General features: G+C 39.4%; 1 protein-coding gene and 1 long non-coding RNA gene across 2 annotated transcripts in view; one reads left to right on the forward strand and one right to left on the reverse strand.

The window, feature by feature from the left end:
- LOC134801131 (facilitated trehalose transporter Tret1) overlaps positions 1-2,427 on the reverse strand; it is a 67,604-nt gene extending 65,177 nt beyond the window's left edge. The window contains exon 1 of the mRNA XM_063773669.1: positions 2,380-2,427. The gene's annotated coding sequence lies outside the window, so the exon portion shown is untranslated. The remainder of the gene's footprint in view (positions 1-2,379) is intronic.
- The window catches only part of LOC134801193 (uncharacterized), a 217,975-nt gene that overhangs the window by 16,196 nt on the left and 189,021 nt on the right, over positions 1-12,758 (forward strand). The gene's annotated exons all lie outside the window — the stretch shown is intronic.

Here is a 12,758-nt window from a genome sequence, read left to right on the forward strand (position 1 = left end):
TAAGGGCCCACAGATTAGCAGTTCGCCGGACGATATCAGCCTGTCAGTTATACCTACGCAAATTTTGACAGCTCCGAACATCTGACAGGCTGATATATCGACCGGCGAACTGGTAATCTGTGGGCCCCTTTATTAGAGAGGTTCTTATAGGTTTTTATTCGTCTTAAAGAGGTTTCGAGTTACAGAAACAAAATTAATGAAAAATTCGTATTAAGGAGGTAATTATACATACTTACGCATAAAATACGGTATTATTATTTTCTTCGAGTTATAGAGGTTTGTTGATAAATAATTTCTAGATATAGTGGTGATATAATAATACCTACGTCTATTTCTTCGAGTTATAGAGTTCAAATTTCAGTTTTCGAGTAATGGACGTGAAATTTGTACAGGATAGCCGTGAAGGGAATCGTTCGTTATTTCGTCTTAATGACGTTAAATAATTCGAGTTATGGAGGTTTTGGGCTTTGAAGGGAAGGGAATAGCATTTTATTTCTTTTTAACGAGGATTTCGTCCCATCGAGGTTCGACTTAGCGAGGTTCCACTGTATTATAGATATAATATAGAATCTAATCGGCAGTTAGCTATAGATTAATTGGTTATTAATATAATATAATTATGGCTTGTGATTTTTATTGCCGCAATAGATTTTGAATGACTCTAGGGTTGTCAGGGTATTGTTTTTAGGGTTCCGTACCCAAAGGGTAAAACGGGACCCTATTACTAAGACTTCGCTGTCCGTCCGTCCGTCCGTCCGTCCGTCCGTCCGTCCGTCCGTCCGTCTGTCACCAGGCTGTATCTCACGAACCGTGATAGCTAGACAGTTGAAATTTTCACAGATGATGTATTTCTGTTGCCGCTATAACAACAAATACTAAAAACAGAATAAAATAAAGATTTAAATGGGGCTCCCATACAACAAACGTGATTTTTGACCAAAGTTAAGCAACGTCGGGAGTGGTCAGTACTTGGATGGGTGACCGTTTTTTTTGCTTTTTTTTTGTTTTTGTTTTTTTGAATTATGGTACGGAACCCTTCGTGCGCGAGTCCGACTCGCACTTGCCCGGTTTTTTGTTTAGAGGGCCTAGCCTTGACTTCGTTATTTTAGTATTAGAATAAAGGGGCCCACAGATTACCAGTTCGCCGGACGATCAGCCTGTCAGTAAAGTTATTCGGAGCTGTCATATTTTGCTTTTAACTGACAGGCCAATATCGTCCGGCGGACTGGTAATCAGTGGGCCCCTTAAGGATAAACAATCTTGACGTGTCTTTTTATTGAAAATCCCTTATGAAAAAAAAGTTACAGCTAAAATATAGCAAAGGTATATATGTATTTACATTATTTTGATTTCGTAAGTAATAATTAGGAAGGTACCTACTATATTTTTTAAAAGGGTTTATCAATAAAAAAACATGTCAAGATTAAATAAATAAATACATATTATAGGACATTTTTTACACAAATCGACTAAGCCCCACGGTAAGCTCAAGAAGGCTTGTGTTGTGGGTACTCAGACAACGATATATATAATATATAAATACTTAAATACATAGAAAACAACCATGACTCAGGAACAAATATCTGTATCATCATACAAATAAATGCCCTTACCGGGATTCGAACCCGGGACCATCGGCTTCGTAGGCAGGGTCACTACCCACTAGGCCAGACCGGTCGTCATATTGTTTACTTTTTTTCTAATGCTAATAAAACGAGATGTAGATGAGAGTCGTACATCGACAAACTGCAAACGAATGGAAAAACTGTATATGATGGACAGATGCTACGAAAAGTCACATGACTATTTCCATACATTATTAACCCTTTACCAGGCTGACAGTTCAAAAATGACAATCGAATGTCAGTCTTACTCATCGAAAACATAATACATGTTTGAAGTGCCGTATGTGAGAAATATATATCCCTTAGCCTGGTAAAGGGTTAAAGTTTCGAGCCCAGCCCCCAGATGATATTATTTAAAGCACTATTAGTCACATTGGTAAAAGTGACATATTTCAAGATTAACTAACAATGAAAAAAGCCTCTGAAAAACTAAATACATAACTCTTAAACGGGTAAACCGATTTGGATGCGATTTTTTTTTAAAAGCAAGTTTTCTAGTGCTGGTTTGATAGATGTTATGTTGAGGATTAATAAAAAAACTTTTTACTTAATTTTGGATGGCTTTATCTACGTGATAAAATAATTGTCACTTTTTAACACCGCGGGATAGAAAGTGACGGATACCGTTTTATCACGCTGTCATGTAGACAAAAACGACCATCATATCCGTGCTGGTCTTAAATTAATGCGCAAAAATCCTCCTCTTCAGTCTTACACAATTAAGCACAGGTATTATGAAACTAAAGTGTCCTACCTTAGTCAGCCATGTACCTTCTCACAGCTCGATAGCTCGACTACCGTTCAACATATAATTAACATTATTTCAACTAGCTCCTTATCTACCCTGTGCACCCTTGAGTGGTGTACCTACCATTGTTCTCCGACTAGTCATAGGCCTTATATCTATGGTATTAAAGTCCATTGACGGTCAAAAAGTAGTATGGATGTACCAGATAATTGAAGTTTCTTGTTAACTTAGGTGAGTGGAAACGTTTGAGTGGTTACACATTTTCCAGTTAAAACTGATTTGTAATGTGATTAATAAAGGTAAGATCATCATCATCATTTTATTCCACAAGCCATACACCATCCCACCACTGTTCCACTGTTCTTTTACTATTGAGAATTGGCTTTACGTGTACGCCATAAGAGAATTGAGAGACCCCATAGCGTCTCGCGAGCGACGACGTCTAGACAACTCTATCGGCTCGGCCACGACATTACGCGACTGGCGACGGCGGCAGCGACAACCATAGGTGGGAACGAATGGTCCGACCGCTATGTCGCGCTCCAACCTATAGTTATCGCTGCCGCCGTCGCAAGTCGCTCAATGTTGTGGCCGAGCCGTATGGCTGCTGCTCGACGACGCAACGTTGGCGCAACTGCGCAGCGACACCATGTTCAATAGCGCTAACTAGACGCGGGCACAGAATAAATAATAGTACCTACTTACTAGGTACAGAAGGTTCACTCTCTAACAAAGCGCGTCTATTACGACAGATATGACCGCAAAGTGGCGCAAGCGCGAGCAAGAGTCCGTTCCGTAGCTGTGCGCGGCAACTACTACTGCTAGACACCAAAATTGGTGTGGGCCACATGTATGTACTATGTACTGGGAGCGACGCGACGAAATCGTGGAGTGAGCCACGCCTGACGCGGGGCTCAAAAGACGCTAGTAGTACCCAACCAGCTTACGGACGCCAGGCAGTTGCTTTAACCTAAAACGGCCACTATTCCATTAACATTTGGTGGTGGCTGGCCGCTTGGGTAATTCGCAACTCGTGTCGATTTAAAACCAAAAGTTTAAAACACTCCTTTCGGTTGTTTTAATTTATCGCCACTTGTTATGAATTTCCTATTTTTCGCCCTTGTGTCGTAATGCACTATTACTGCATTCTTAAAGCGAACGAACTTTAGGTACCTATTCATAATGAATAATGATTTACCTACCTACCTATCTGTCAATTTCCTTATAACTGTGCGTAAACACACTACTTACTCTTTAGGAGAATACTTGAGAAAGTTATTTATGAGTAGGATAGATAAAATTGTAAACTTGACTTACACTACTGGGGATCCTTATCTAGCCTAGACCTACTCGACTTAATAATATGAGGCGCCAATTGGTCATTCGTCAATATTTTACCAACTATTTAATAAAACTTAGGAGCGCTGGTGGCCTAGCGATAAGACCGTGCGACTTTCAATCTGGAGGTCGCGGGTTCGAACACCGGCTCGTACCAATGAGTTTTTCGGAACTTATGTAGGAAATATCATTTGATATTGGTGGAAGAGCCGGCCGCAAAATTTCTAACCGACTTGATACCACGATGAAATGCACAATGGTTTCCCAGAAAAGTTATGCTAAGTCCGAATTCGATAGTCTGCCACGGCGGAACTTGCCGAAAGTACGAAAAAGAAGGCCACTTCCGGTGCGAAAAAAGGGGCTGATTTAACCCATCTGATACCGAGATAGTAGTTATGGCAGCAGTTAGAAATTTACATGTAGACACAGAAAAGCGAAGTCTGCCACTATTTTTTTTGCCGGAAGTGCTTGGCAGACGCTCTCAAAGGTGACCATCGGGACCCCTAAATTAACCCATCTGATACCACCATGAAACCAATGCCAGTCGGTAGGTATGAACTCTCATGTCAGGAATATATAAGTCTGCCAAGGCTTTTCCTGCCGAAACACCATGGCAGACGAGATTATGTAAGCAAGGTCGCCATCGGTTACCCTACACTAACCCATCTGATACCACCATGAAACCAATTCCATTCGGTAGGTATGAACCCCCATTTTAGGAATATATAAGTCTGCCAAGGTTTTTCCTGCCGAAACACCTTGGCAGACGAGATTATAAGCAAGATGACCATCGGTTACCGTACACTAACCCATCTGATACCGCCATGAAACCAATTCCAGTCGGTAGGTATGAACCCTCATTTCATGAATATATAAGTCTGCCAAGGCTTTTCCTGCCGAAACACCTTGGCAGACGAGATTATGTTAGCAAGGTGTACATCAGTTACCCTACATTAACCCATCTGATACCTCCATGAAACCAATTCCAGTCGGTAGGTATGAACCCTCATTTCGGAAATTTTTAAGTCTGCCAAGGCCTTTCCTGCCGAAACTCCTTGACAGACGAGATTATGTAAGCAACATCCGCATCCGTGGGACCGGTATACGTGATTACTGTAGGCTTATTTATTACTTTATGCTTTTACATATTTGTATATTATTATGTTATTAATGAAATATATTTATAATTTATTAAACCTATACCTAATACATTGGGAATTCATTACCTGCTTACGGCAGTAGTAGGGAGTAGTGGGTGAGTTCTGGCTCACTTAGCCAGGCCAACAGTCCCTCCCCCTTTTTTTCCCTTGTTGAGGCCCTGCAACCTTACCTTGAACCCAACCTAATGTCATTGTAGCTCGAATCTAACCTAATCTTCTCATTTTTATTGCTTTTAGAAAATATTCTAATAACAATTATCTACTTTTGCAAAGTTAAATGTTGAATTCTTTATTTCGCAAAATGGAATTTTAATGTGACTATAATGTATGTGCAATCTACTTAGAAACTGAGTTTAGAAATATAAAAACACACATTTTATATAGGATAATAAGTTTATTCAAGTAATATTCTGAACATATGAGATATAGTAACATCATTACTTATTCTGTGTACAGTGGAGAAAACATGCAAGTTGACATTTTTCGTTTTAAAATAAAGATAAACTAAACAGTATTTGCCACAAACCGATGTAAAAAAAACTTTGCAGTTGTTGATTACAATACCATATCTTAAGGCCCCAGTACACAATGGGCCATCGCCGGCCATTCCAAGGGACGCATTTATGCGTTAGAGGGAGCAAATGATATTGCTATCTCATTCTACCGCATGGCTGCGTCCCTTGGAGTGGCCGGCAATGGCCCATTGTGTACTGGGGCCTTTACAATTTCTCTCCGTGAACATTTTATGATACCCAACCAACCTTCCGGTTTTCGCCCGAATGAATTAAAATATTCACCAACACCATTGACATCAATATAAATGGCTATCCGATGTCAGCCAGGTTTAAAATCCGGATCTAAATTGATAATAAGCAATTTAAACAGGTGAACAGGTAGCTGAACAAACATTGGCATTTTGTTGGCTGCAAATACATTCGATTCCACGCCTATATTCATTTTACTCATATAGTGTTACACAAAACTCATTTGCTGTCAAGAATTACCGACAATTGTCGTGTTTCTTGTGACAATTGTCATTAGCTTCGCAAAATAAGTTGTCGAGCGTAGTTACTGTGGGGCTCGCAGATTCCGAAGTCAGGAACTCGTACACGATGGCTGGAACGCGCTGGCTGGCTGCTGCAGATTACCTCCAGATTACCGCACCATTACCGGGGATGTGTAGGGTGTTTAATGAAAACACATTTGTTGATTATAAGAAAACTTTGGAGAGTGTTGGGAGGCTGGTGCCTCTGTGGCTATTGATGAGTGAGTGACAAGCACCCAGGGTGGGTGCGTATATATAGGCGCGCTCGGCGCGATCCCCACCGTGGGTACTCTAGGCCACGCCTACTCAAGGCGTGGGTGTTACGTGCAGAGTGAGAAATTGTTTTATTCATCCAATAAGCTTAGTCTATTACATATTGTTCGTAATTAAGGGAAAAGGGTATGCAATTTATTGGGGAACAATTTACACTTAAAATTATACACATAACATAATAAAATTAATAAAAAATGGACATAAGTTACATAATAAAATAAACACACAAAAGTAGATTAACATAATATAAGAACGATTAAAACTAAACATGTATGATTAAAAACTAGCTATACACGACATAAGTACTTAGTATTTGGCGATATAATGGAGTTTTTATTTTATTAACATGTTGGTGGCAAACAAGCACACCGCCCGTCTGATGGTAAGCGGTTACCGTAGCCTATGGAGGCCTGTAACGTCAGTACCAACTGTGATGTCGACAAGTGTCGCACCTGCCACCGTAGTGAAATAGAGGCCAGGCCCCAATTTCACATCGGTGACAGGTGCGACGAATTGTAAAATCACTATCGCTGACGTCACAGGCATCCATGGGCTACGATTACCACTTACCATCGGGCGGGCCGTATTCCTGTTTGCCACCATCATTGTGTTATTAAAAAAAAACTTTATTATATCGGAAAAAACAGATATTTCTCCTGTTAAGTTTCTGACAATTGTCAAAGATCTAGAAGAATTGTAGGTAATTCTTGACAGGTAATGAGTTATATGTCGGAATTTCGTGACAATTGCAGTGTTTCTGTGACAATTGTCATAAACTTAGCAAGAGAAATATCTGTTTTTTTTTCCGATATCATAAAGCTTTTTTTTAATAATACAATGATGGTGGCAAACAGGAATACGGCCCGCCCGATGGTAAGCGGTAACCGTAGTTCATGGATGCCTGTGACGTCAGCAACAGTGATTTTACAATTCGTCGCACCTGTCACGTTGGTGAAACAGGGGCCAGGAGTTAAGTCAAAAGCTAGTAAACAGTAATCTCCTCCATAGTCCTCTCTAACTTTCAGGCAGTTTTATTAACTTCTTATGGTATCAATGTGGAGTATAAATAGTCTACTATACATATATCCCAAAAACTTGAACGTTTACGTTTTTAAATACAGGATGACCTTAGCCATTGGACAAACCCTGAAATCCCACATAGGGTTACTTCTCAGAAATGCTCTAACGGTAATTTCTTTTTAATTAGAACAAAAGATAAAACATTAAATTATCAAACAAAAGTTAATTCCAATAATCGACAACAAAAAGAAACATACTGTATTAATCATTGGCAGTGCTTTTGACAATTTGTTTGAAAATGTGCGGCAATGATGACATTTGTCAAAAGTCAGAATCTTATTAATGTCATAAATAAAAAAGATAATCAAAACGGTCGAAGAAAGTTTTAATTAATTTAATTTAATTTAATAATTAATAATTAATCTTATTTAAAGCTGCAACACGACTGATTAATTGACATGATTGTTCTCCCAGAAGGAGGTTCGTGGGGTGTTAGACTTTGGTACGGTCGTATAGAGGGCGGTCTCGTGACTTCAGAAAATTCCGACTTTTGGCCTACCGCTTCCGGTCAGAAAAATGTTCGACGGCCCGGCCAAACGGTGGGAGGTAGGTGGGGGGTGCTCGACCAAATGTCATAGAGGGTCCCTGGCAGTTTTTGACGCCGCCATTTTTTTTCAAAATGGCTGACTTTTTTTTTTTAATTTTTTCAAGTTTGTCCTAGCGCGCTGAAATTTTGGTCACGGAATCTCAGGGTCCTCTAGATTCGTATGGGAAAAAAAATTTCGAAAAAATCCAAGATGGCGGAAAAAATGGCCCCTTTTATTTTGTATGGCAACTTTTAAACGGTGCGAGATAGGTGGGGGGTGCTCGACCAAATGTCATAGAGGGCCCCGAGACAAAATAAACTGCATTTAAAAATTTTCAAACGGGCCGACTTTTTTTTTTTTTTTTCAAGTTGGTCCGAGCGCGCTGAGATTGGCATGGCGAGAGATAGAAGCCTCTAGATTCCTATGAAAAAAAAATTTTTGGAAAAAATCCAAGATGGCGGAAATAATGGTCATTTTAATTTTGTATGGCAACTTTTAAACGGTGCGAGGTAGGTGGGGGGTGCTCGACCAAATGTCATAGAGGGCCCCAAAACACAGCAAACTGCATTTAAAAAAATTCAAAATGGCCGACTTTTTTTTTAATTTTTCAAGTTGGTCCGAGTGCGCTGAGATTTGGCATGCGGCGAGCTAGGGGGCGCAGCATTACCATGTAAAAAAAATTTTTGGAAAAATCCAAAATGGCGGACGACAAGGGCAAAATTCAAATTTCCAAGTAGGTTAAGCGAGCCCGAAGGGCGAGCTTCAGGCCGTCAGGCCCGGAGCTTTACCCCGAATATCCAAGCGTGCCCCGCCCCCAGTAATTTTGGGCGAGGCCGAAGGCCGAGCTGCGGGAATGACGAACAAAGCAAAATCCTATACAAAAAGTGTGTTAAGCGAGCCCGAAGGGCGAGCTTCAGGCCGGGAGGCCGAAGGCCGACCCCGGCGGAGGGCCGAAGGCCCGGAGCCTCCACCCCGACTCCCAAAACGCGAGGCCGAAGGCCGAGCTGCGTGAATGCAGTTCCCCCAAGCGTTCTACAAAGTCAACTGTCTTGATAAGCGAAGCCGGCGGGCCGAAGGCCCGACGGCGAAGCGTCGAGGCTCGCGAAGGCCGAAGGCCGAGCTCCACGTAGGGTCGAAGGCCCGAAGCGTCACACGAGAGGGGGAAGTTGGCCTACGGCCTTCGGCCTTCGGCCCGCCGTTTCGCTTGTCTAAGACACTTTTCCTATTGGGTCGTGTTTAAGCTCAAACTTCCCGCTTAAGCCCCGAAGCAAAACCAACCCTCCCAACTGTTTTAATAAGCGAAGCGGCGGGCCGAAGGCCCGACGCTGAGCTTCGAAACCCAGCGAAGGACGAAGGCCGAGCTCCGCGTAGGGCCGAAGGCCCGGAGCGTCCCTTACGAGTTCCCAAGCACGCGAGGCCAGGCCGAGCTGCGGGAATGTAGTGCTTTCACGCGGATCTTTTCGTCCTAGCAAAAGTACAACTTTATTTCTTTTTCCCTTTGGAAAACAAACTACTACTACTACTACTACAACAAAAACAACAGCACCAACAACAAACTACAAGAAGACCGCGGGGCCCTCGGGCCCCGCGCACAGGGCAAAATCTAGTCATACTATTTATTACCTCAGGAGCTACTAACACATACAGGTTGCTCCAAAGTAAAAAAATCGTAATTTGTTATGATACTTTGTATACTGGTTCTAAATACCATTGAAGTGTAAAATTGTATTGATTTTATGAATAAATTATTGAATATTGAATATAAATACCCTAATGCATGGACACCCTGTATATCAACTTGAAAGAAAATGTTCAATATTTCTTTATAGTGCGACTCCTTAGCTCGATTTAGTATGGAGGTAGAGTCTGGCTAATAAAAGATGAACCTGCAAAAATGCGGTCCTGGTCTGACCCATCCTAAATCCTGTCCCATCCGGCAGAAAGCACGAAACTTGGCATGCAAACTTCAAACTTCAACATTTATTCAGCAAATAGGCCGCAAGGGCACTATTACACGCCGCTAAAGAAATTTTCACTTCAAAAAGTTTTGAGATGTAATGTGAAACCAAGTCGGTTATTTTAATCAGTGCCAGGGGGTGTTAAAACAGTATCAATAAGATATCTTTAATTTGTAATTTTTAGCGAGTTTTAGCGGTGGGCAAAGTAATCCGGTGATTTGGCATCCATTCCAACATTGCCCACCACCAAAAACGGATTAGGGTTGTCACTTTCATCTAATTTACCCAACTTCGCATGTAAAATAAGGTTATGTTTGTACACTAAAGTAAGTTTATAAATATATACTGTATTTAATTTGTCTTATTATCCTTTACTTAGATGTTTTATCCCGTTAACTAATGAAAACACAGCAAAAATCATATTTTTGGCCATTAAACTATTGTAACAGATTTTCTCAAAAGTGACAACCCTAGCCTTTGTAAAATGCTTAGGCGAGCCTTATATGGAAATGAGCAAAAACGGGTAGGAAACATTGCCCAGCAAATTTATTTAAAAGTTTTTACACTTATCGCTAAGTTATTAACAGGGAATGGTAGGATTGCCCAAAACCAGTGATCCTTAGACATCATCATCATACGAGCTGTATTTGAATACCAAATTGACGTGGGCAATGTTGGCGAAAACTCCGGATATCTTTGCCCACCCTCTAAAACGCAAAAAAATGGGTAAAAACACGATAAAAATATTTTTTCTTCAAATAAACTGATGCGTTTGATCACAATGGACGTGCTGAGCAAAAAAAGTAATTACGATTTGTTTTTTTTTTTGAGAAATTCGTGTTTTTTTTTAAATGCGGGCAAAGTTGGTGATAATGACCGGTACCTACTCTTCGAAGGCCGCAAAAATATATGACATGCTCTTATGGTTCTACAAATAAGATCGTGTCAGATATTTTTGCGGCCTTCGTTGTGTGTTGTGTAACATAAATTGCAGGTGACTGTATATTAGGAATAATTATTTTATTTAGTTTCAACGAAAGTTTCAAGTTTAGTACGAAAATACTTCAGATATGCAATATGCACAAAATGTAGACCTAATCGAAATAAAACATTGCTTTTTATAGTAATTTTTTTTTAAAAACATTTGATACATAGGTATACATAACAATAACCAGGCCACAGCGGTATTGGCCTGTAAGCTTTATCTCGGTCTCCAAAGCCGCAAAAACTCGCTAGTACTTCGTGCTGGTCTAGCCGTTATTTTTTCTTGAAGATTTTCAGAGAACAGCACGTACACGCATTATACATATAGACGGAACGAACGGCATAATCATAATCATTTATTCGTCGCAATCCATGGTATTACAGATCTAGGTACAAGACTTTCAGGTATTACTTATACGAATTACATAACGCTTCCTGTTAATAGGCAATATTTTAAGATAAAAGTTCTATAATATATTACAAGATTACAATTGTCATCAAAATTAATTGACGTACAGAAGTCAAATACGTTTTTAAAATGACGCAAAATGAAAATTAATCCCAATCAGTAAAGGATGAGTCTTTAAACTTTTTTCATTTTAAGCATGTTTTGATTTGAAGGAACATAATACTTAAATTCGACTGTAATCGTATTGTTTTAAGATAGTTTACTGAGGTTTTCAACCATTATGACCCGTAAATAACAGCAAATCAAATTTAAAGGAGACGCGAGCTGATATTTATGTACCCTATTTTTTGAAATACAATTAGGATTGTTCATTTTTTTTAGACCCCCATTTTTATTTTATTTTCTGAAAATATAGGTTAATTTAAGATACCAATTTGAATGATTTATTAATTCACGGCTCGGTTGAATATTTATAATTTATTGAAAATATGAGATACGACTTCTCGTAAATTACATGTAGTGGCTGATTTGATAAAGCACAAGCAATAACAAACATTAAAAAAATAGTTGTCATTGTCAATTGATTGTAATGTCACCTGTCTGCAATGTCAGTGTCACGCGTTTCTATAAATAATATCGTCTGGAAAACTCGTATATTTTGAATCCCTAAATCAATAATTTCAAAATACCTACACTATAAATTTGTGAAAGCTGATTCCAGAAATCTGCCTAAGTTATATAATATAACTTAGTTTTATTGGAGTATGTATCCATATAGCATCCAACTCCAACCATAACTTGGCTGAAATCAGGGGAGCAAAAATACAAATGTAAGTTACATCATATATTTTTTAACTGATTCGATTCGTAAGATGATTGGATTCATAAAATCGTTACAAGCGTCCGTTGCTAAGGTAGCTTAGCACCCAGTGGGTTCTACCGGCTTGTCACCATTGTTTGGATATTGTACTAAATTAGGTACATGCCAATTTTGCTAATTATATCCTATAATTTCAGGTCATCATGTGATTCCTATTTAGCTACGGCTGTGGGATACGTAATGTACGAAGGAGATTGATTTTGTTAAGGCACTTGGGCCCTGAACAAAGTTGAGCATTTTGTATCGAAACGAACGAAAAAAAATATATATATATATTTCCTAAATTAATAAAAAAGTAGGTAAACAAAAACATGTTTTATTATTCACAACTATTAACTTAAGTCTTGTCCACCATGATATCAGCAGCCTGAACTGCAACATGTACCTGGAAATTAGAAATTATATCTTTTTAAAGCAGTTTCAGGTTGAATTGTTGTTGAACAGTTGAGTAATATGTTTGCAATAAATGCTTTTTGATTTTGATTTTGAATTTTGAGTATAACTATGTATTCTTGTATACTTAAGTGTTTCTTTCTAGTAGGCACCATCTCTGTTTAACGGTTTGCCTTTATATACTCTGGCTACATTACCACAGAAAACACATAGGTCCCCGCGACCCTACCTAAAAAGTGAGCTTTTAAATAATTGTAGTAAAATAATATTAATTTTATACTTACATCGACGTGATCCTCACAGCAATACTGTGTGTAAGTAGGTAGGTATTCCAAGTT

Source organism: Cydia splendana, chromosome 21 (genome assembly GCF_910591565.1).
Source record: "Cydia splendana chromosome 21, ilCydSple1.2, whole genome shotgun sequence".
Taxonomy (NCBI): Eukaryota; Metazoa; Arthropoda; class Insecta; order Lepidoptera; family Tortricidae; genus Cydia; species Cydia splendana.